This window comes from Tupaia chinensis, unplaced genomic scaffold (assembly GCF_000334495.1).
Source record: "Tupaia chinensis unplaced genomic scaffold, TupChi_1.0 Scaffold140086_1, whole genome shotgun sequence".
NCBI classification, from domain to species: Eukaryota; Metazoa; Chordata; class Mammalia; order Scandentia; family Tupaiidae; genus Tupaia; species Tupaia belangeri.
In genome coordinates, this window is record NW_006199965.1 from 281,461 (window position 1) to 305,090 (window position 23,630).

Consider the following 23,630-nt stretch of genomic DNA (forward strand, 5'->3'; position numbering starts at 1 on the left):
CTTTCCGTGTCTGTCTGTCTCTCTGTCTCCCTCTCTCTCCACCCCCAGCCCCTGCCCCCAAGGCTGCCATCTCAAGTTTCAGCCCTGAAGCCGTACATGTCTCTCCCCCTCCACCTTCCCCACTTTGGTTCCATGTTAGCACTTGGAACACAATTGAAGTGACCCCAAGAGAGTGCAAAGGGAGGGGAGGGGCGGAGGGATGAGGCTGGGGAGGCAGCGAATCCAGTGTGTTTCTGGAGACACAGAAAACCCTTCCAAGGCCAGGAAAGTGGACTCCCGGGCCCAGAGCTGCCCCTGTCCCCCCTTCTCCCTCGGGGCCTGGGGTGGCCCTGGCTGGGTTGCTGTGACAGTAATGAGACGTTGTTGTGTCCTGGGGCGGATTATTCTGGGGCTGCCTGTGGCTGGAGTTGGAAGAAGATCCCGGGATGTGGAGAATATCCAGGGATGTGGCAGTGTCCCAGCCAGCCCTGCCTGGAGCCAGACCATGGCTCTAAATCCTCCCACCCACCCTGATGGCCGTGAGACCTGTGGGTGGGCAGCTTTAAGTCTCTGAGCCTCTGTATCCTGGTCTGCAAATCATGGCAAATCCCATCTCTTGAGTGAGGAATGCCGCTGAGTCCTCGGCATGGGGGCTGAGGGATTTTCAATTTACTGGTTTTTAGAGGACTGTCTCCACTACTTAGCAGCTGTGTGACTTTGGGTAAGTCACTTAACCTCTCTGTGCCTTCCTTCCTCTCCCCTCCCCCCAGGAGTTTTTTTGCTATAGGGTGTGTGTGCTTGCTAGAAAGACAGAGACATAGAGACAGAAAATGAGAAATCAGCCTCCCAGGGGGGATGGCCACGCCACTATCTCCTCTCCTCCATTCTCCTCTTGGGATCTTGGGTATACACGCACACGCGCCTGGTGTGAGTTTAAGCCAGCAGATCTGGGACTCAAACCATCGACCATGGTGGACTACATGGCAGTCCAGCGACATAGCCATTACACCATCTGCTGGTCCTCTTCCTCTTGAGTGAGGAAACTAGAGCTCACTCCATAGGGCATGGAAATGGAGTTAGAGCACGCAGTTAACACTGCCTATTTCAGTTTCTAGCTGTTTTATGGGTCTCCCCTCCACAGAACGCTGGCAGGTAAACCCCATGAGGGCAGGAATCTGTCCTTGGGAGACACCGTCTCTGGGCAGGAGGTGGGTTGGGTTGGTAGGGCTGCCTCAATTCTGCCAGGGAGCAACTGTGCTACTCCCTGCTTGTTTCTGGGATAGAGGCTGATCTGCTGCTGGGTATTGTTTCTTTGTCTTTGCAAAACAGCCAGGCTGCTCAGGCAGCGATGAGCAGGGTCTCATCCGGGTGAGAGCGCTGAGCCAGGTGTGGGGCTCTGGCAGGAAGAGAAAAAGCAGATGGTTATCGGCCACCGGCAGCCCTGAGCCTTCCTGTGTGCTCAGAGCTCGGCCTGCCTGGCTCTGCCTCAGTTGCCTGACAGCTAAAGGGGTCACATGGCCGCTGCCATGCCAGGAGGAGGCGTGCTCATGCAGGTTGGGGTTACACAGCGCCTGTGCAGAGAGGCCTGGAGCAGATGCTGCTGTCCTTATGACTGGGCTTGTTGGTTGGGCTGCCTGGTAATCCCAGCCAGGCCGGTGCTCTTATCCTCCCATTTTACAGGGCACGAAACTGATCCACCCAGTGGGGTCCACACAGTCTGGAAGGGCTTGACCTGGAACAGGGAGTGGCCAGACTGGCCCTGGGGCCCGTTCTATTCCTCCCACTTTGCCCTCTCCTGGCAGAGTGCAAGGACACTGCCCCTCTCAGCCTGTCTCTGCATCTGTGCCCTAGAGATGGGGCCAGCACTTCCCAGGGCTGGATGGCCCTGCCAGCCTCTGCACCTGTGTTTCAGCTCCACCTCCTCATCCCAGGGCCTTTGCATAAGCTGCTCTCTCTGTCCAGGCCACTGTTGGCCACCCGCCCCCACCACTACCTTTCATTTATGTTAGGGTACTAAGTCTGCCTGCAACATACCCTAACACTTAGCAGCTTGAAACCAAAAATAATCACTTATATCCCAGGTTTCTGTGGGTCAGAAGGTCCTGAGGGGCTCAGGTGGGCAGTTCTGCTTAGGTTTCTCATGAGGTTACAGGCAATCGGTGGCTGAACTGGGGTCACCCCAAGGCTCCTTCCCCCACTTGACACTGCGTGGGCATTCCTCAGGGTCTCTTCGGGTGGTGTCTCCAGCATGGTGGCTTCAGACAGCCAGGCCCCTTACATGGCCATTCAGGGTGACAAAGGTGCAGATGCTTCTGCCGTAGAGAGTGTGTGCTTGTCAGAGAGACAGGGAGAGACAGAGAGAGGGAAAATGAGAAATCACACCCTAAGGGGACAGCCATGCTGCAATCCCTTCTCCTTCACTCTCCTCCTGGGATTTTGGGCATGCACGCACACGTACCTGGTGTGTTTTTCAAGCCAGGTCGGGGACCTGAATCACAGTTGGCCATGTGGGAGTCTAGCACCTTAACCACCATGCCACCTGCTGGACTGCCATGTTGCCTTTTATGACCGGGATTCCAAAGTCATTCAGTGGGTTGAGGTCCGTCTAGGTTTAAGGCAGAGAGGGCAGAGTGTCACTGTCCCAAGGAAGACATGTAAGATGGAAGGAAGATGGCTGTGGCTGTGGCCATCTCTGGAAGATGCTTTCTTCCACAGGCAGGGGAATTTCTTTTTAATTCATTAAAAAAAAAATTGCTATAGGGTGTATGTGCTCACTGGAGAGAGAGAGAGAGAGAGAGAGAGAGAGAGAGAGAGAGAGAGAGAGAGAGAGAGAGAGAGAGAGAGAGAGAAAGAGAGAGAGAGAGAGAGAGAGAGGGAGAGAGAGAGAAAGAGAGAGAGAAATCACCCCTTGGAGGGGATGGCAATGCTACAATCCCTTTTCCATTCTCCTCTCAGTACTTTGGGCATGTATGCACATGAGCCTAGAGTGTTTTTCAAGTCTCTGAGTCTAGGATTGAACTGTGCAGTCAGTCAGGTGGGATACAGCTATCTTAACCTCCATACCACCTGCTGGCCTGGGAGAATTGCTTTGTTTTCCAGTTTACGTGTTGCCAGTGCATGTCCACACAGGCCCCAGAGTACCATTCAAGTATTAAATCAGAATCCCCCCGATAGACCCACTTTATTTGAACTGTCCTCAAGGTGCTCAGAGGTCACTTGCTTGAGTAATGACAGTCTGTATGTCCCTGGCGTTTGATGCAACACCTGCTGAATGCATGGGCAAACGCATGAGTAACTGCTGTGCTGGGGAGGCTTTTCCAGTAGGTCAGGATGATGAAGAGCCATCATGGGGCTGCACCAGCAGGAAGGCTGATGCATATTGGGTGCCGCTGGGCAGATCACTGGCCACTCTGGACAGCCATTTCCTCCTCCTTGATTGGAGAGTGTGAAACGGGCAGTCCCCACACCTCCTGGAGGTCAAAGGGTAGTTGATGAGATCTAGGGGACATTTACAAACTGTCAGGCCAATAAGGGTCTTTAAAACATTGAGGATCGCTAAGTCTTACCTGGAGGTGGAGAGTGTATATGGTGACCACTTGGCCCTCCAAGACAGGAGCAACCACAGGAAGCAGCAGGGGCTGAGGTGGTATCAAGCAGTGGATGCTTGTGGCAGGACCCAGAGAGGAGATGAGGCTCATGTGTTAGCTCCAGTGCCCAAGTGATGGGGCCTCCATGGCAACCCTGAACTCCAGACTTTGGAAACCAGCAAGCTTCGTGCTACAGCCTGGCTCCAACCTCACTTCTGAGCACCAGACTCAGAGCCATCTACCTGCTGGACATGACCCTTGGAGTCCCAAGCAGAACCTCCATTTTCTATTTCTCCCTACCTTATCCCAAATGAGCTTCTCCTAGAGTCTCCCATCACCAAAAATCACCTGGAACAGACACCTTGGAGCAGGTAGGTGTCTGAGCACAAGACTCAGAGCCATCTACCTACCTGCTGGACATGACCCTTGGAGTCCCAAGCAGAACCTCCATTTTCTATTTCTCCCTACCTTATCCCAAATGAGCTTCTCCTAGAGTCTCCCATCACCAAAAATCACCTGGAACAGACACCTTGGAGCAGGTAGGTGTGCAGCCTTTGGAGCATGGGGCCCTCAGCCCAGCAGGATCTCATGCTGCTGTCACCATCTTCACATTCTTAATATGTTTCACACAAAGGGCTCGGCACTTGCATTCTGCCCTGGATCCCACAAATGATGTAGCCAGTTCTGCCTGAGAGACTAAGCCTCTCCCTCGTGCCCATCCTACCATCCAATTACACCTGCTCTTCCATTGTGGCCCTGTAAATACAACCCCTTTTACCTACTCTACACATGGGCATGCGGGAACCAGCTCTCTTGATGGAAATTGTGGCTTTCCCACCTCCTGGTTGTATGGTCTTGCCCAAGTGATTTGACCTGTCTGTCCCTCAATTTCCTCTTCTGTTGAATGGGATTGATAATAGTAATTATCTGATGATAGTAAAATAATTAAAAAGCTGATCCCTGTAAAGAGAGAACACAGAGCCTGGCATGTAGTATGTGCTCAATAAATGACAGCTGTCATCCCTTGCTGTGGTCTGCACGACTGTGTCCCTCCAAATTTATATGTTGAAGCCTAATCAACAAGGTGATGGTATTAGAAGGTGGGGCCTTTGAGAGGTGATTAGGTTGGGAGGGCTCCACTGTCATGAATGGGATTAGTGTCCTTCCGAAAAAGGCCCCAGAGAGCTGCCTTCCCTTATGCCATGTGCAGATGTGTTCAGAAAGTGCCATCTATGAAGCAGAGAGTCCTTAGCAGACACTGCATCTGCTAATGCTTTGATCTTGGACTTCCCGGCCTCCAGAACCGTGAGAAACACATTTCTATTATTGCGAAGCTACTCAGCTTAGTGGGCTTTGTGATGGCAGCCTGAATGGACCAAGACACCCCTGCTGTCACTCTCATAGCCCACAGTGCTTCATCTCTTGCCGAGGGGAGAACAACAGCCTCAGAACTGAACTCTTAATCCATCTTTGATGCTGTAGCCAGAGTGATTTTTTAAGACACCAATCCAGCCCCCAACTTCGTGGCTTAAGGCTATTCAGTTTGAAACTCCAATCTCTTTATGTGGTTTACAGTTCCCTGCAGGAGCTGGCCTCCAGCCTCATCACTCTGTCCCTGGAAATTCGTCCTTGTGATTTAGAATTGGTTTTCTTTTTCACACACACTCTCTGAGGCCTTCTGAGGCCTCAATGCCAATTCTCCTACAGTAATTTTGGCTTGAAAAATCCTTCCCACCTGTATTCATCTGGTATCACCTCCTCTGAGAAGCCTTCACTCATCTATCCCTTCACCTCCTGTGGAGTGAGTTTTCTCTCTCTGTGAGCCCAAGTTGCCCTGCCTACACGTCCTTCATCAAAACACTCATCCTCTGTCCTGAATTCATGTCCAAGGCGGCAGCCACACTTCCATTTCAGTGTCTCTTGCTTGTCCTAAGGTCAGGCTCATAAGGTTGGGTCATTGGAAAAGTCATGACGTATTTTTCTATGTTTTTGTATGTAAAAATGCATCACGATTTTTCCAATGACCCGATAGTTCTCGTGAGTGCTTGTTGAATGAATAAACTCCTCTGTTTGGTTGGTGGGAGCTAGAATGAAATTGCAGTCCCAATGCACGAGTCTAAGGTAATCACCCTTTCCTTTCCAAGGCAGCAGACAGTTTCTCTTTGGGTCATTCTGAGTGTCTTGCCTCCAAATACTAAAAACAAATTAGCACCCAGATGTGTTTTCCCTTTGCCAGCCTGTTGCTACCGTGGAGGTAGAGCATGGAGAATGCACTTGTATGCATCTGGAGAGTCTGGTTTTAGCTCACATAGCTTGGGCAACAGGGATCTCACTAGCCAGTGTGGCAGAGGAATACCCTCCAGCTTCAGGCATGGCTGGATCCAGTTGCTTAGATGATATTAGGAATGCTTTTCTCCAGCTCTGGGCCCTTACATTCCTCTGTTGGCTTCATCCTCAGACGTTTTCCACCACCATCACCATCACCGCTGGTGGCAGTAGCTCCAATCTATCAACTTAGTGATTCCCTAGAGATGTAGTACCTCTTTCTTGATAGCTCTGAGGAAGGTTCTGGCTTGGGCTATGGGGCTATTTCATATTTATACACACACACGTATAAATATATAAATAAATAAATAAATATAAATAAAAACCTGTATTCACCAAAAAATCCAGAGAGAGAAAGTGAGAAACTATCCCCTGTGGGGATGGCCATACCATAGTCCCGTCTCCATTCTCTTCTCTGGATTTCAGGCATGCATGCACTTGTACCTGGTGTGAGTTTCAAGCTGCCCAGTCTGGGACTCAAGCTGTGGTCAACCATGTGGGAATACGACACCTTAACCACTACACCACTTGTCTGTCCCTCATCTATAAAATGGGAGCCTTTGATCCAGGGAACTAATGACCCTTCTGTATTTTTTTTTTAATTAAATAAGCATAGTGTGTCCCTCATAGAAAAGTCAGAAATACATATTGGCAAGAGAGAAAAAACATGTTGCCTGTACTCTCACTCTCATTGGCAAGGAGGTGGTGGTGGTGGCGGGGTCTTCCAGTTACCAGTGCTGTGTAACAAAAGATCCCAATATTTAGTGTTTTAAAATCATGGCAGACACAGCCTCTGTGGTGTAGTTGGTAGCTCACCATCCTGTGGAACTGGAAGCCACATGGCAAGGTGGCTCGAGTCTCTAATCTAGTTGACCTGAAAACATGCCAAGTGCATGGGCACATGCCCAGGATCCTGGAGGGCTTGGAGGCCTGGAGGTAGGGGATCATATATGGCTAAGCCCAGTGGAAGGTTTTTCTCTTTCTTGTATGCATGCCCATATTCTGTCATTAATAAAAAACATGGCAACATCTATTTTACTCACAAATGTTCAGGTTCAGTGGCACCAATTCAGCTCTGATCTGTCTGGGGCAGCTTGAGGGCAGGAGTCCAGTCATCAGCTCATCTACCCGCAGATGTGACCTCAGACAGAACAACTACATACAGCCTCCTCATGTGGTCAGGGCTTCCTCATGGTATGGTGGCTGGTTTCCAAGGGTGAGCAGCTCAAGAGAGAGTGGACAGACATATGACCTTTATGCTTAGACTCGGCCAACACGCAGGGTAACCTCTCTGCATGCTATTCTAGAGGCAGCACAAAGTCCCACCCAAGTTCAGGGGGTGGGGATAGACTCTCTTGATGGGGGTGGAAGGTTCTGCAAAAGCATCCAGGATGGGGGATATTGTTGTGGCCACTTCTAGAAAATATAGTCGGTCATAAGAGAGTAAGGTAAGAAAATGCCATTTAAGTGTTTAGCACATAGTGCTCAAGACTTGGTAGTTATGATTATTTCCCTTGCTATTATTGGAAAGACCCAGCATCTATTTTCTCGAAATGCCCTTTGGACTCTGTGATAGCTAAAGGTGCAGCAGGAAGGAGGATTATTTCCACTGGGGCTGCCAGAGAAGTAGGCCCAGAAATGCACTAGGGTTTGTCCCAAGCCGCCCAGTACATCGGTGTCCAGTTCTAGGCGGGCGGAGATCAGACACAGTTTGCTTTTCACATCTGTCTCTGCAGGGCATCCTCCTGGCCTCAGTTTCCCTTCTGAACAATGGGACTGTCCTGCCTTCACTGCCTCAGAGGCTGAGGGGACCAGGGTGGAGGATGTGTACCCTCTTGGCTATGCCCAGCCTGGGCAGGCAGCCACACCCGTTATTTCTCAGGCCTGGGGAACTCGGCTGCCTCTGAGCCATGTCTGGCACTCCCTGCAGGACGTGAAGAATGAGCCTGCCATGTCAGAGGGCAGATCTATTTTGGAACCTGGGACCCCGCAGAGGCCCAGAGGAGCCCGTGACCCAGGGAACTGACAGGCCCCTCTGCATTTTGTTTGTTTTTATTAAACTAGCACAGCATGTCCCTCGTAGAAAAGGCAGAAAATACATATTGGCAGGAGGGAAAAAATAAACGTTCGTTGCCTGTGCTCTCACCAGCCAGAGGCAAAAACCACAGCTAACATTTTAGAATTGCTTCCTCCCCAAGTATTTCTCTGTACCTATAGATACATATATTTTTTGGTGTTTCTAGTAAAGGAAAACAAAGGCACATTCTCTAAGCCATTTATTTTATTTTATTATATTTATCTTGGATTTATCTTTCAGGGGAAAAAACAATCAGACAAGGGCACAGGATAATCTAATACTCTCCATAAATCCATGAAGTGTGGAGTCGTGTTCGAGCGAATGGAGTGGTGTACAACCTACTCGTTTTGCAATGGGACTTAGCAGATTGCCCTGCTAAGAGGTGGAGTCTGTTTCTCCCCACAGTCTCCTAATGACACATGTCAGCATTTTGCATAATTGTCCTAGATTTTTAAAGCAATGAAATATGATGGGTAATGTGAGATCCCTCATAATTCCTTCCTTCCCAGTCTCATTTTTCTCTCCTTTCCTGCCCATAGACACATATGTATGTATGCAAACACTAGAATATTTTGTGTTCTCAGAGTTTAAATACCTACATTAAGCTGGATGCAATATACTGTCTTGTGCCCCGTGTTTTCCAGACCCGACTAAATTACACGTATAGATCTTGTGACCAAGGTCGTTTCCTTTCCACTGCTGTGCCACATCTATCATTATACCACTCTTTATTTAACCAGATGCGTATTTGGGTTGATTCAATTCTCCTGTTATTCTCAACGACGCTGCTGTTCCTATTTTATATGAGACTCCTTGTGCTCACGCGCCAGGGTGTCTCGAGGGTACTCGCTGTTTCTCCTGGGACGTGGGGTACATGCACGGCCAGCCTGAGTAAATTGTCAGTTGTTCGTCCCATGGCTCTGCTGAGTTTCCTCCCACAGTAGGGCCTGGCAGTTTCCACTGTGACACACCCAAGCGTCTCATGGTACTGGCGGCGTTACCTTCGTGCCAACCTGATGGCTGTGAAACGGGTCACATAATTTTATAGGCGATTTTTCTACTTAATGATATATTATGAATACTTTCCTTAGCAGAATATTCTTCTCCGAGCACATGTTTAACGATGGGATAAGCTCCAGGGCTCCATTGGGGCGCTGCTGGTATTTTTAACTAATTCCCTATTATTGGACTCCAGGGTTTGTTTTTGTGGTAGATTGCAAAACTGGCCGCAGATTCCTGCCATCCCTGATAGCACGCTCCTTTGCAATGTGACTTTGCGGCTTGTCTTACTAAGAGGAGGAATCTATTTCTCCCCACTCGAATCTGGTTTTGGCCATGTGACTTGCTTTGGTCAATGGGACATTTTCAAATGTGAAGCAAACAGAAGCTTAAAAGGGACTGTGTGTTGATGCTTCCTTACCTGGAGCCCTGGGACCATCATATGAATGAGCTGGGGCTGCCTGGCTGGATGAAGAGGCACGCTGCTAAGTCACCATGCTATCCCAGCTGGCGACTGAACCAAACCTGGACCTGTGAGACTGTCCCTGACCCTCCAGGCCAGGCTAGACTATCCAACCCAGCTGGGCTGGCCCACACCAGAAGGAAAGTTCAGTTGACTCACAGAAACAGAAGAAATCAATGTTTGCTATTTTAAGTCACAAAGTTTTGGAGGTAGATTGTTAGACAGTGAGAGCTGATGCAGTTCCAGTTAGTTCTTTCCTCTGCTTAGCCAGTGACTGGCTATGAACCTGGGGCAATTGCTGAGCCTCAGTTTCTTGCTCAGTAAAATGGATGATAATACTATGTAACCCCCAAAGTCGTTGCGAAGACTGGATGAGGTGCCTCATCTCAGTAGTGCGTGGTGAGGACGCAATACCCAGGGGTTCTTCTTTCATGACTTGGTGGTCTTAGACATGACCTGTGACCTTTTCCATTTCTCCTTGGTTACCCGTACCATCTCTTTATCCCAAACTTACTCATCCTTCCAGGTTTTCTGGGAAGTATGCATATGTAGGTGTCAATGCAAATGTGAGGACTTAATATTTGGTGACAGCTGTGTGAACATTCCTGGTGCTCGCTGGGATTCCCATTTCTCTTCTCCTTCCAGGACCCTTCCTCTTGAAATGAGGCATGGCTACATGACTTGCTTTGAGCATGAGTGTGAGAAGCTACTTTGGAGAACTGTGTGGGCCTCTGTGCTTCCTTCCCCCATGGGAGAACCAAGGGCTTGGGTTGAGATAGCAGCAGCACCCAGCGGCCAAACTCTGCCAGCCTGGGTCACTGTGAGTTGATGAACTAAGATGTACCTGATGATATTTACCTGACAAACCTCATTGGACAAAAAGCATGAAAAGGAAAGAAAGAAGAAGAAAGAAAGAAAGAGAGAAAGAAAAGCAACTTCTACTCTGTTGGGCTGTTTGTAATAGCAGCATAACCTAACTGTTACAGGTTGAACTGTGTCCCCTCTGATGTATGTTGAAGTCCTTGCCCTTAGGACATCAGAATATGGAAATAGGGTCATTAAAGATGTTATTGGTTAAGACGAGGTTAAACTGGAGTAGGGTGGACCCTTAATCCAATATTTTAGGTGTCCTTATAAGACTTCCTGGAGTTACGTGGACAGAACACCATGTGAAGACGGAGGCAGAGACTGGAATGTTGCAGCTACACGTCGAAGTATGCCAAGGCTCGATGGTTACATTCAGGAGCTGGAAGATGCAAGGAAGGATTTGACTGAGAGTCCTAGAGAGAACCTGCTTCTATCAGCATCTTGATTCTAGACTTCCAGCCTTCAGAGCTATGAGAGAATCAACTTCTATTGTTTTAAGCCACCAAATTTGTGGTACTTTGTTAAGGTGACCCCAAGAAGCCAACACTAACACTGATTGATCCAAGTGTTTGCAGAGGGAACCACTTACCATCTTTGCAGTGAGACTTTCTGTGCACCTGACACCATGCTCAATGCTTCAATCACACTATTTACTCTCTCATTCATTCTTATAATTTACCTGTCTTATTGGTCACATGCTTACCATGAGCCCAGCATTCTCTCTAGCAATGGCGATGCACAGGCACCACACAGCTGCACCCCTGCCCTCATGGTAGACTAGAGGGACGAGAGAGACACTAACTGGGTAACTCCATGGTAGATGCACATGTGCTATTTTAGATAGGATGGTCAAGGTGGATTTCTCTGAAGAGATCTCATTTGAACCTACAGGAGGCCCCACAGGTCCAATTTGGGAATTTAGAACAGTGGTCTCCAAACTTTTTGGCATCAGGGACTGGTGCCTATGGAGGACAATTTTTGCATGGGCTGTGGGGTGGTTTCTGGATGATTCAAGTGCATACCTTTCTCATGAACTTTATTTCTGTTATTATTACATTGTGATATATGATGAAATAACGATGCAGTGCACCGTAATGCAGAATCAGTGGGAGCCCGAAGCTTGTTCTCCTGCAGCTAGAATGCAACTGCATTCAGAGTCAGCCTGGAATAATGGGGGCAACAAGTGAACGTGGGGCTTTTTGACATGGTTCAGTGTGAGAATCTAATGCCATCGCAGATCTGGCAGGAGGCGGAGCTCGGGTGGTAATGTGAGCAATGGGGAGCAGCTGTAACTACAGATGACCTTCTGCCCTTGCCTGCCAGTCACCTCCTGCTGTGCAACCTGGTTCCTAACAGGTTCCAGGACATAGCCCGGGGGTTGAGGGCCCTGCGACCGTGGATCTAGAGGGTCTCTGCTTGTCACCTTTCTCCAGAGTGGAATAGGAAACTTGCAAGTTCATAAGCCAGAGTTCCTAAGAGCTATTGACAGTGAGATTGTAGGAGAGAGAAACTCATGATGTATCATTAAATTAAAAAAAAAACAAACCATGAAACAAAAAACTTAAGCCAAAGTATATTAAATAGAAAATGAGAATCATAAGAGAAAATATTGATAAGCTGGACTTATTCAAAATGGATCATTTTTATATTTCTGAAGATTCTATTAAGATAATGGAGGGAACCAACAGTTGGCGTAATGGCTATGTCCCTGGACTCCCACGTAGTGGACTGCGGTTCGCGTCCTGGACCCGGTGGCTTAAAACTCATGCCGGTGCATGTGCATGCGTGCCCAAGATCCCGAGAGGAGAACGGAGGAGAAGGGATTGCAGCGTGACCATCCCCCCTGGGGGATGATTTCTCGCTTTCTATCTCTCTGTCTCTCTCTGTCTGTCTGGTGAGTGCACATGCCCTATAGCGAAAACCTCTCCCCCCCACTACCCCCCCCAAAAAAAGATAATGGAAAAGCAATCTACAGACTAGGAAAAAATATTTGTAAAATATAAATTTCATAAATGATTTCTATCAAGGCAGGCAGGTGATATGGTGGTTAAGGTGCTGGACTCCCACATGGCTGACTACAGTTTGAGTCCCAGACCTGGTGACTTGCTTTCTCACTTTCCCTCCCTCTCTCTGGTCAAATGAATAATAATAATAAATAAAATTAAAGAAATAATTATTTAAAAATTAGTTGTATCCAGAATATTAAAAAAATAAATCTCAAAACTCAATAATGAAAAAACACTCTCATGAACCCTTGGGCAAAGTTTTGATCAAACTCTCAGTGAGAAGAGACACAAAAGATGAGTAAGCACATGAAAAGGAATTCAACATCATTAATCATCAAGGAAACACAAATTTACACCACAATAGGGTGCCACCACATACTCACCAAAACGACTGCAATAAAAAAGACTGGCCGATAGGCATACAAAATATTAGAAAATAGTTTGGATAATGATGCAGTTATTCTGGAAAACAGTTCACATAAAATTAAACATGTACATATCATATGACTCAATATTTCTTCCCTAGGATATTGCCCAAAAGAAATGAAACCAGGGGGACCAGCAGTTAGCATAATGGCTATGTTGCTGGACTCCCCCGTAGTTGACCACAGTTCACGTCCCAGACCTGGTGGCTTAAAACTCACACCGGGTGGCTGTGCGTGCATGCCCAAGATCCTGAGAGGAGAATGGAGAAGAGATTGTGGCATGGCCATTCCCCCAGGGTGTGTGTGGGGGGGTGATTTCTTGCTTTCTGTCTCTCTGCCTCTCTCTGTCTTTCTGGCGAGTGCATGTGCCCTATAGCAAAAACCTCTCAAAAAAAAAGAGAGAGAGAGAGAGTAAAAGAAAAAAAGAAAAAAGAAAAAGAAGAAATGAAACCATATGTCCATAGAGATGTTCATGAATGTCTATGAAAAGCATTCATAATCATTCAAAACTGACAACCACCCATATGTCCATTAACAAGCGAATGGGTAAGTGTACTGTGGTACGTCCATACAGTAACCAATGATAATGAATGACAGATACATAGAACAACGGGATGAATCTTAAAACCAGTATCCTCAGTTAAAGAAGGCAAAATCACAAGAGTTCATATTGAGTGATTCCCTTCATAAGAAACTCTGGAAAAGACACAACTAATCCACAGTGACAGGAGGTGGGTTGGTGGTTGCCTGGTTGGGGATTGCAGGGTGGGGACTGACTGGAAAGATCACAGAGGAAATTCAGAGGGTAACAGAAACGTTTTATGTGGATCGGGGTGGTGGCTACACAGGTGTATACATTCGTCAAAACACAACAAACCATGCACATAAAGAGAGAATTTCAGTGTATGTAGATGACACTTTTCTGAAGCTGATTAGGACAATAACAACAGATAGTGTCAGTGAGGAGATGGCTGACTTGGCCTCCAGAAGCCTGTGAGACCAGCTGCCGGTAACCGTTCTCATCAGTAAATGAAAATCTTGACCTGATCTGCAATCCTTAGCCTCTGTGTCTCCATATCCCATTCTAAAAGACAATATTTCTGAGAGTTAGACCCCGGTTTCGGGATCCCTGTTCTTTGGTGGGATTAGACATGATATTGGGGTGCTGCGGACTTTGGAGCAGCGGTACAACATGGCCGGTCCATGAAGAAGGTTGCTGGTTTGTGTCCAGAGACCTCCCTGAGGGCACTGGGCATGTGTGTGCACGTGATCTGGGCTGGCTGCGGCTGGGGTGGACGGTGGCATCAGGATCCTGTTGGAGATACTGTCTCTCTTTCTCTGTCTCACACATTCATAAAAATAATGAAATCAATCAATTTTTAAAAAACGTAAAGGACAAAAGCAATGATATAGAGAAAGAGGCCAAAAGATAACAGCAAATGGAGGTGACGACTGCTGGCATTCACTGCTCCATCCATTCCTTCAGCACGTGCGAGGGGGCTTCAGAAAGGCCGTGGAAAAACAGAATTAAAGCACAAGTTTGACGCCCCCAAATATTGCCACTGAGGCAGAGTTCTGTTCTAAAACACATACTATGTGAACTTTTTGAAGACTCCTTGTATCTTCTGGGCATTTGCTGTGCGCCTGGTGCTGTGCTCCACCCTGTGGATTCAAGAACAAACAAGAAATTCTTCCCTTCTTGACTGACATTTTTGTGCTTTCGTGTGAGAAAATGTTACCAAGCAAAAATTAGAAAACGAGTCTCAATTGTGAAATGCACTGGGAAGGCGGCTCCAGGGAAAGCAGGGCCCTGTAACAGGGGCTTGGGCTAATCATCAGGAACTGCTGCTGCCTTGGTGAAGGGACACTCCTGGCGCAGCGTCCTCTCTGGAAAGCTGTGTTACCACCGTCTCTCCGCAGTGCTGGACAGAGGAAAGGCGCTAGTGAATGCGGCATGCCTAGAGCGGTGTCCGGCCAACAGAAAGCTCCCTGCGAGGGTACTGCTGTTGGTGTCATTTCGTCTTCATTGCCCGGGCCCTCCAGCCTTTTGTGGTCACACTTTAACAATGTAATAAATAATAATACGCATAGCAGCCAGGATTTCTTGTGCTCTCTGTTCCAAGCATACCTACTAACTCCTTTATTATCACATTTTGTCTATTTTTTAAAGTGTATTTTTTTTTTCCATGATTGAAAGACAGGGAGACAGAGAGACAGAGAGACAGCCCTCCCACAGTCTTGACTGCCAGCCCCTGCCAACCTCGGATCATGGACATCCGTGTGCCCAGTGTACTCAGGGAGGTTTACGGATGTGAACCTGCAGTCAGCCCTGGATGGTCAGCCTCACGGAGTGTCATGTTTTATTGGTGTGCCACTGCTCGGCCCCCAGTGCTTGCCTTGGAAGGCGCGATAACAGTTCCTACCTCCCCATGGCCCAGGGAGGACTAAATGAGACAGTGGTGGGAAGCCCGAGCCTGGAGCCTGGTGCACAGCGGGGCTGAGCTGGGAGGCAGAGCCACGCAAGGCCAGGCCCAGACACTGGGAAGGGCAAAGCACGTGTTCCCGCATATCACGTCCTCGGCCTCAGGACGCAGTTCTGTGGAAGGCAGCAGTCCAACTTTGAGTTGCCTGTTTTCCTAAGTGGGGCACTTTCTCACTCCACCCCAGGAGAGGATTATTCCAGGTCCAGGGGTTGCTGCACGTAGGTCCGGTCATTAATCGAGATATTTTCCCTGTATCAGGTCATTGCCACCCGGCCTTGGGTCCTTTGTAGCTGTTGCTCCCTCTGCCTGGATCACTGTTCCCTGGTGGTTCTCCTCTCATCATTCTAATCTAGGCTTAAACAGCTGCTTTCTGGGACCAGCAGATGGCGTAATGGTTACGTCGCTGGACTCCCATGTAGTTGACCATGGATTGAGTCTCGGACCCGGTGACTCAAAACTAACACCAGGTACAGGTGTGTGTGTGTGCCCAAAATCCCAAGAGGAGAGTGGAAAAGAGATTGTGGTATGGCCATTTTCTTGGGGGGTGATTTCTTGCTTTCTGTCTTTCTGTATCTTTCTGTATCTCTATCTCTCTGTCTCTCTGGCAAGTGCACATGCCCTATTTCAAAAATAACTCTCTCTAAAAAAAAAGAAAAAGAAGAAAAGAAAAAAAAATAGCTGCCGTCTACCAAATCTCCTAATTTTAGACTTCTTCCAAAGAGAGAAAAAGCTCTATTGCTTGCTTAAGCCACTGCATTAGATCCCCTGTTACTTGTGGTTAAAAGCATTCCTGGCTGATAACCCTCTCTGTCCCAGGTCCCTGTTCAGTTCCTGGAAGGCATCACGCCGGTTCCAGTGGGGCGGTGCTGCCATTCCAGAATGGACCATGGTGACCGCAGAGAGATGGCATATCCCAACCCGCCAACAGTGTGCGTGTGTTGCTGGAGTGTCTGTTAGCAAAGGCGGGGAGTGGTGGCTGCACTCCGACACCCCTGGCTCAGTGGAGACAATGAATACCTTGTTCTTGGCCTAAGGTTTCTTCCATCATTTCCCAGAACACAGAGATATTGGCTCATTCCTCCTCCAGGGTTTTTATTTGGAAGGCTGGGGAAGGACAATTCAGTGGAATCTTCCTGGGAATGACCGACAGGCCATAAAAGCCACATTAGACACGGATGTGCACAGTGTCCTCTGTGTGCCCTGGGACCCGGCCACTGCCTGGCCTGGCCTGGCCTCTGGACCTCCTCTCACACCTCAGTATTTGCTCCTCTGAAAGAATATGAAGCCAAACTGTCCCCTCCTTGGGCCTCATCCTGTGTGAGCTCGCGAGCCAGACGGACCTGAGGGTTGACCTGTCTCCATCACGCCAGCAGGGGGCGCCCCTGGGCGAGCCGTCTCACCTCTGAAGAGGGAACCACAGGATTCACTTCAACAGTATGAGAAAGGGCGGCCCAAGTGCCTGCCGCAAGGCGCCCTGAGGCCGGGAGTAACAGCGAGAACATGATCCCTGGGATTCTTCCCTGACCATCCCAGGATCCGGCTGGAAATCCGGCTGGAAAACCTCCTGAGGCGGGAACCGCCCAGCCACGAGCCTGCCCACGGCCATTCCTCCAGTTCCTGGTTAGGGTCTATCCCCAAGCCTCCCTTGCATTAGCAGTGGTCACATGACTGCATTCCAACCACTCTCCTTCCCCTTCCATGGCCTGGTGCACACAGGCCTGGAGCCCTTGGGAGCCGGGGTGGAGGTAGTGGAGCCACAGAGGAAGGGGCTCGGGTCCTCGAATCGTTGCCCGAGACGGCTGCTCGCTCAGCAGGAGCACCACTTGGGTTTTCGGTGAGTGAAAAGCAAACCCCGCAGTGTTTGGTGCGTGGCGGCTCTTGGGTTTAACCTGCCCCATATCCACTGCCCAGGGCGTGCCCATGACGGACGGCGGATGGTCCTTCAGGGAGGGCCTTCCATATGGGCATTAGCTCGGTGAGTCGGCAGTGACTATGCTGTGTGCGGAGACAGGACTTTCCTGAGCTCTCTTCCCTGACCAGCGGCCAGCAGCCCACGACGGGCGAAGGCGTGAGTCGGGGTAGGAGACTAGCAATAACGCTAACACTGGTCATAACAGCGGGAGTTGCTGCCAGTATCCAAGGGCACTGGTCACTTGCAAAACAGGCCTGATTTCATTTATCCTCGCCCAGGACCAGCCAGGAAGGCACTGCTGGCCTCAGCCCATTTACATACAACAGAGGCCCAGGTGTCTGAGGACACTTTCCAAAGGGCAGACTCTCTGGAGCAGGAGGCTTTTCCTGAGATGAGCTTCCTTCCAGCAAGGCCTTTCCTTGGGGCTTGTCCCTTCATTCCATTCACTGCGAGGTATTAGGTATGGGATGAGGATGTGGCAGTGAACAAAACAGATTCCAATCCTGGAGCTCAGGGAACTGACATTCGAGTGGAAGAAAACAGGGATATACCATAGGTGAATAAAGAAACGAGAGGCGCTCAGATGCAGATGTGAACGTGCAGCCAGGAGGCCCAGATGTGGTGGGCGAGGTGAGGGGTGGTGCTGTGCATTTCTGTGCCGCGGAGCGGAGAGCACTGTGGAAAAAGGAGTGGGCCATATGAAGATCTGGACTGGGAGGGGTGTTTCTGGTGGAGGCAACAGCAGTACCAAGTGCAGGTAAAAAGGTCTCGAGATTGGGAAGAGCTTGTTGTGTTCAGGGACTAGAAAGGAGGGAGTGTGGCTGGAGTTGGGGGGAGCAGGGAACGGGGTGATCAGGCTGCAGAAGGAGCTGGAATGGGACCAACGGCAAGTGTGGGAGGGGCAGGTTTCTCTGGAAGGACTCACGTGGTGTCAGCTCTGGGGGTGCAGGGAGAGGGTATCCCAGGGACGAGAGGAGACAAGGGTGCCAGCTCAAATTTACCATCCCCATACTTGACTTAAGCTGGTCCTCTCTCCCTTGGCTTTCTCTCATTCTCTCTCTCTCTCTCCCTACAAACAGAGACTGAATCCTTTGGAGAATGAGGCCCAAGCTTGAGCCCAGGCCCTTTGAATAATAGGGAGACATTTCTGTCCCCTTGGAACACTCAGTGTGAAGCACGGGGAGGGGACAGTCCTGAGAGTCAGGGTCTTCCCAGCCCCTCCTGTTTCTGGCTTGCTGTGTGACCTGGCGCTGGTTACCTCCCCTCTCTGGACTTCCCTTTCCTCCTCTGTTTGACGAGGGAGCTGGTCTGTTTTCCAACCACCTGTCCTTGGGGAAGCTACTGACCCTCCTGAGACCTCAGTTTGCTCATGGGTTACCTAGGTAAGCCCAGTCCCAGGCTCAGGTGAAGGCTGGGTGTGCAGTGTCTGGGGCCGAGTGGCCACGAGGAATGCCCGTGACGGCTGCTGCTCACTCTCTGGTGGCCACTGGTGCTGCTGTTGGCGTTCCGGGTGCAGCTCCTTTCTGGGGTCCATTCTGGCTTTCACACTGGCCTGGCTGCTGTCTTCCCCTTCACCCCTTGGTCAGTGTTGGGGGACTACTCGCCTACATCAAGAACACTGTCTTCAGTGGGGCTTGGAGACTGGATGTGGCCTTCCCTCCAGGAGATGGCCACCACCCTCCATCTGCTCCAGCCTCCCAATACCCTGGGATGCTCTTCCGCTCAGAACCAAGCTGTGCTCCCTGAGAAGAGTCTGCTAGGGGAGAAGACGGGACAAGCAGCCATCCCGAAGGCCTGAAGGACTACTAGGAAGATCGTTTGAGAGTCCAGAGGGAGAAGGAAGAGGCCGAAGAAGATGGAACCCCAAGCTTGACTGCTACCCCGCAGGAGGACAGGGACCAGGCTCCCCCATTCGCCCTGCTTCCGGCCCACCTTGGCTCCTACCCCTTCCTCCATGTCCCACCCCCCCCCTTTCTGAAGGGAATGTCCCTCTCCCCAGCAGTCCTGCCTGCACTGTCCAGGGAGCTGCAACTTGAGCTGGCCCCGGTCTCTCTGCCCCTCTGGACCAAAATGCAGAAGGCGCCTCTGTCCAAAACGCTTGACTTGGCCCTGATCACTCCCAGCCTGCTTGGCTGAGTGGCCCCGACTTCTGGCTGCCCCCATCCAGTACTGAAAGGGAGGAGGGCCCAGAGGCCAGAGAGGATCACGGGAGGACCTCAGACTCCCGGAGCAGTGCTCAGACTGGCTGGGCTGTTTGTGAGTTGGGACGGGGGGTTGAGGGGCACCCATTGCTCACTCCACAGGACAGGATGGAGCTGTGGTTAGGAGCCTGGGCTCTGATGTCAGAGCTTCGGGTTGCAGCTGGACTTTGCGGGGCGTAAGCCAAGCGCCCTGGGTTTCAGTTCCCTCATCCATAAAACGAGGGCAGTAATGGATGCCATCGCACCTGTCCTAAGCACTGTGCGTGTCAGCGTCGTAAGTCCACTATAGACTTCGCTGCTCGGACTCCTGCTGCCACTTCCATCAGATCTGCTCTGGGGACCAGCAGATAGCATAGTGTCACTGGACTCCCACATGGCCAATTGCAGATCGAGCCCTGGACCCGGTGACTTGAAAATCATACCGAGTGCAGGTGCATGCGTGCCCAGGATCCTGGGAGGAGAATGGAGCACAGCATGGTTATTCCCCCTGGGGTGATTTCTCTTTACCTCTCACTGTCTCTGTCTCTCTTTCTCTCTGGTGAGCTCATGTACTCTATAGTGAAAACTTGCTCTCAGTCAGGCGCTTGAGGTCACAGTCAGGGGTAGGGCCTCCGACCCCCCTCTTCACAGCTGTACCCAGCACCAAGCAGCCCCCAGGGGCTCAGAACACCTTCATTCAGGCCAAGCCCCTCCATGTGCTGGGCACAGTGCCACGCATCTGCTCTGTCTTATTCCGGTGGAGAGTTGATTGCCGAGTTAACCAAGCTCTAGAAGGGTGCAAAGCAGAGTTAAAACCGTGTCTCCTCCATCGGCCATGCTCTCCCCTCCGCTCTCCCCCCTCCCTGCTGCCCTAGCTCTCTGCAGACAGCTCCAGCAATGCGCACTACCCACGAGACTGCAGCTTCTTTGTCTGACGAACAATGGGGCCTGGACGGAGCCCCACCAGCGCATGAGCCTGCGTCAGGCTTTTTCATCACCGCATAGTTTTCCTCAGTGAGGCCGGGCCACCGTCGGTGCGGCCATCTGCCTCTGGAGGACATCTGGGCTCTGGTCAGCTTCCTTCTGTTTCTCTCGGGGTTGTGAGAAAGGCCCCGCTGGTGCTCTCGGTCCACAGAGGTGCGTCTCTCTCTGAGACATGGCCCAGAGGTGATGATGGGCCGCCGGTGCTCCTCACGTGGTGGCGCCACCGATTTCTGCCTCCCCAGCAGGCTGTTCTAGTCTCACAGCGCCGTTTGTGAGGCTGTCTGCTGCCACTGTCCCTCCTCCCTGCAGTCCCCAGCTTCCCTGCCTCTCTCGTTTTCTTGTTTGGTTCCAGGTGGCCCCAGTCCTGGCTCCCTTTTGCGGCCATGCTGTGGGCCTCTGTCTCTTAGGCAGCCAACACTGGCTGACATCAGTCTTCACCTCAGGAGTCACCCACAGGAGTCAGGGGTCAACAGGGAGGAGGTTTGGGTAGAAGAGAGCATTGAGGTGGGGATTTTGGAGCCAGATGCCCAGCTTCAAGTACTGGCTCTGACCCCTGCGGGCTGTGTGACTTTGGGCCAGCTACTCACCATCTCTGAGCTTCGGCTGGGTCATGAGAAAAGCCAAGCTAGTAGGAGCATCTAGCTCAGGTGGCCGCTGTGAAGTATGAGGGGACTTCAAAAAATTGGTGGGAAAATGGAATTAAAATTAGACTTTATCTTGGTGCCCAAGTTTTGAAATCCAAGCAGTATATTCATAAAACGTACTTTCCACAAACTTTTGGAAGACCTCTTGTCTAAATCAGTGCCTGGAATAATGTTGGGCACGTTGGCCATTGGTGCTATTTTGGGGTGCCCACAGCACCATAACAGGGCCAGAGGGATGCCAGGAGACCAGGAGACAGGAATGGCTAGTGCTCCCTGAATGGGATGGTCCTCGGGGCTATGCAGTGAGGGGCTTATTCGAGCCTTTGGAGGAGGGGAGCCTGAGCTCTGGGAGGTGAAGGGACGTGCCAGCCTGAGACGGGAAACCCATCGCCTGCTGCGCTTGGAGCTGCTTCTCTTCAGGCACCATGGCATTGCTCAGGTCCCAGTGGGGAGGGTGGCTGATCTGAGCGTGGCTCGGCCCTGCTGGGAAATGGGATTTCCAGGACTGGCGCCCAGTCCAGAGCACGAGCCTTGATGAGGAACAGATGCGTGCAGAGTCCAGGCCCCCGCCCACCCCGCCTCGCAGCCCGGGGTGGGGGGTGGCGATAGCTTCCAGATGGGTTCAGCTCTGAGCGGTACCTTAAGTGACTCAGTTTGGGTCTCCAAGGGTGGGACTGTGGGCCTCTTCCCTGGCTCTCAGACCTTCTGGCCCTGGTAGATCCCTGATGTAGGACCTTGGTATGGGCTGGGTGACCTTGGGAATGTCGGTCTTGCCCAGAGCCTCAGTTCCCCCAGATGAGAAGCAGGCTATCCTGGAGAGCAGTTATGTGCTGAGAAACCTCAGGAGGAACAGGAAGAATTTCCTAATCTGTAGAGGGCAGTGCACCAGGCCAGAATCTCCCAGACCAGGCCTCCCTAGGACAGCAGGGCTTCTTCGTTTTGTTTGTCTTTCCATATTATACTTATTTTCTGAGCGTGTGATATATACCCGCAGTACAAAATCTCAATGGGAGCAAGGTGTAAAGAGAGTCTCTCGCACCCCTGCCTTCCAGACACCCAGAGATAATGCCTGCCATCGGCTTCTTCTGAATCCACCCAGAGATATTGTATGCACTTGCAAAGAAATACACTTCGGAGTGTTCCACCCAGCAATGACAAGCTTCACACGCAGTACTCTACCCTGTCCTTTGTTATTTATTGATAACAACCCCTTTAGAGAGCTTCCTATATCCTTCCATAAGGAGCCCCTCTTTCGTTCGGATGCCTGACCAAGGTGGTTTCAAACAGCACACAGATGGAGGCTGGATGGTGGCGCAGCGGTGGAACATGAGGGTCTGTGAGGCCAACCCACGTGGGGTGGTGTCCCTGAGTATGCTGGGCCCATGCATGTGCATGATCTGGGCTGTCTGAGGCTGGGTGTGGGTTACAACATTGGATTCTGTTGGGGGTACTGTCTGTCTGTCTGTCTCTCTGTTTCTCTTGCTCATGGAAGAAATAAATCGGGGCCATCTCATAGTGCCATGGTTAAATGCTGTGTGGAGGGAGCCAGATTCTACATGGCCAACTCTTCCAATCTCAGCCTTGGTGGCTTGAAAAACATGCTGGGCACGTATGTGTGTTGCTTGGGATTATGATGGGATGGAGAAAAGGGGATTGCAAAGTGATCAGACCCCATTGTGGAGGGTGAACCCTCATTCTCTGGCATGCATATAAAAAAGAAAGAAAGAGAGAAACCTATTAAAAAACCCCACACAACTGCTTACCATAAACATTGACCAACCAGAACAGACTCTAGTTCACAACCCCTACAGCCATGCATGGCTTGGGGCTGAATGCCAGCTCTGTGTTTCTGTAGTTTTCCATTACATGGATGGGCCAGTGTGTACTCAGCCAGCCTTCAAGTGATGGACACAGGCTGTTTCTAATTTTTCACTCTTTCACTCAAGGTTGCAATGATACAGATGTCTCCACTGTGTACATTTATGGGAGGATATGTAGGATAATTTTTTAGAAGTGACATTACTTCTTATAAGCATATGTTAAAAAAGATTCAACCCCTACCTCACACCATACACAAAAATTAACTTGAAATGGACCATAGACCTACATCCAAAACCTAAAATGGTAAAAATCCAGACAAAAACACAGTAGAAAATCTAAATAATCTTGAGTTAGGCCAAGATTTTTTAGATCACACACAGAAAATATAAACTCTAAAAGAAAAAAAAGGAAAAGTTTGACTTAGTCATAATTTAAAAAGTCTTGCTCTTGTAATAATAACATTAAGAAAATGAAAAGACAAACCACAGATCGGGAGAAGATATTTGCAAAAGTCAGATCTGATAAAAGAGTTGTATCTAGACTATATACATAGAGCTTTTGCAATTCCATAATAAGACAACAGATAATCCAATAAAAGTGGGCAAAAGATTTGAAAAGGTTCTTCACTCCAAAATAGATATAGAAGGCAAATAAATGCATGAAAAGATACTCAACAATGATTAGTCAGCAGAGAAATGCAAATTGAAACCACAGTGGGCTACTACACATCTATTAGACTGGGCAAAAATGAATAATGATAATACCAAGTGCTGGTAAGGGTACATGGCAACTGAAGCTTAGGAAAACTGGTGATTTCTTATAAAATTAAAATATACTTGCCCTATGACTTCCTTTTAGGAAGCTGTCTTCCTCTTAGC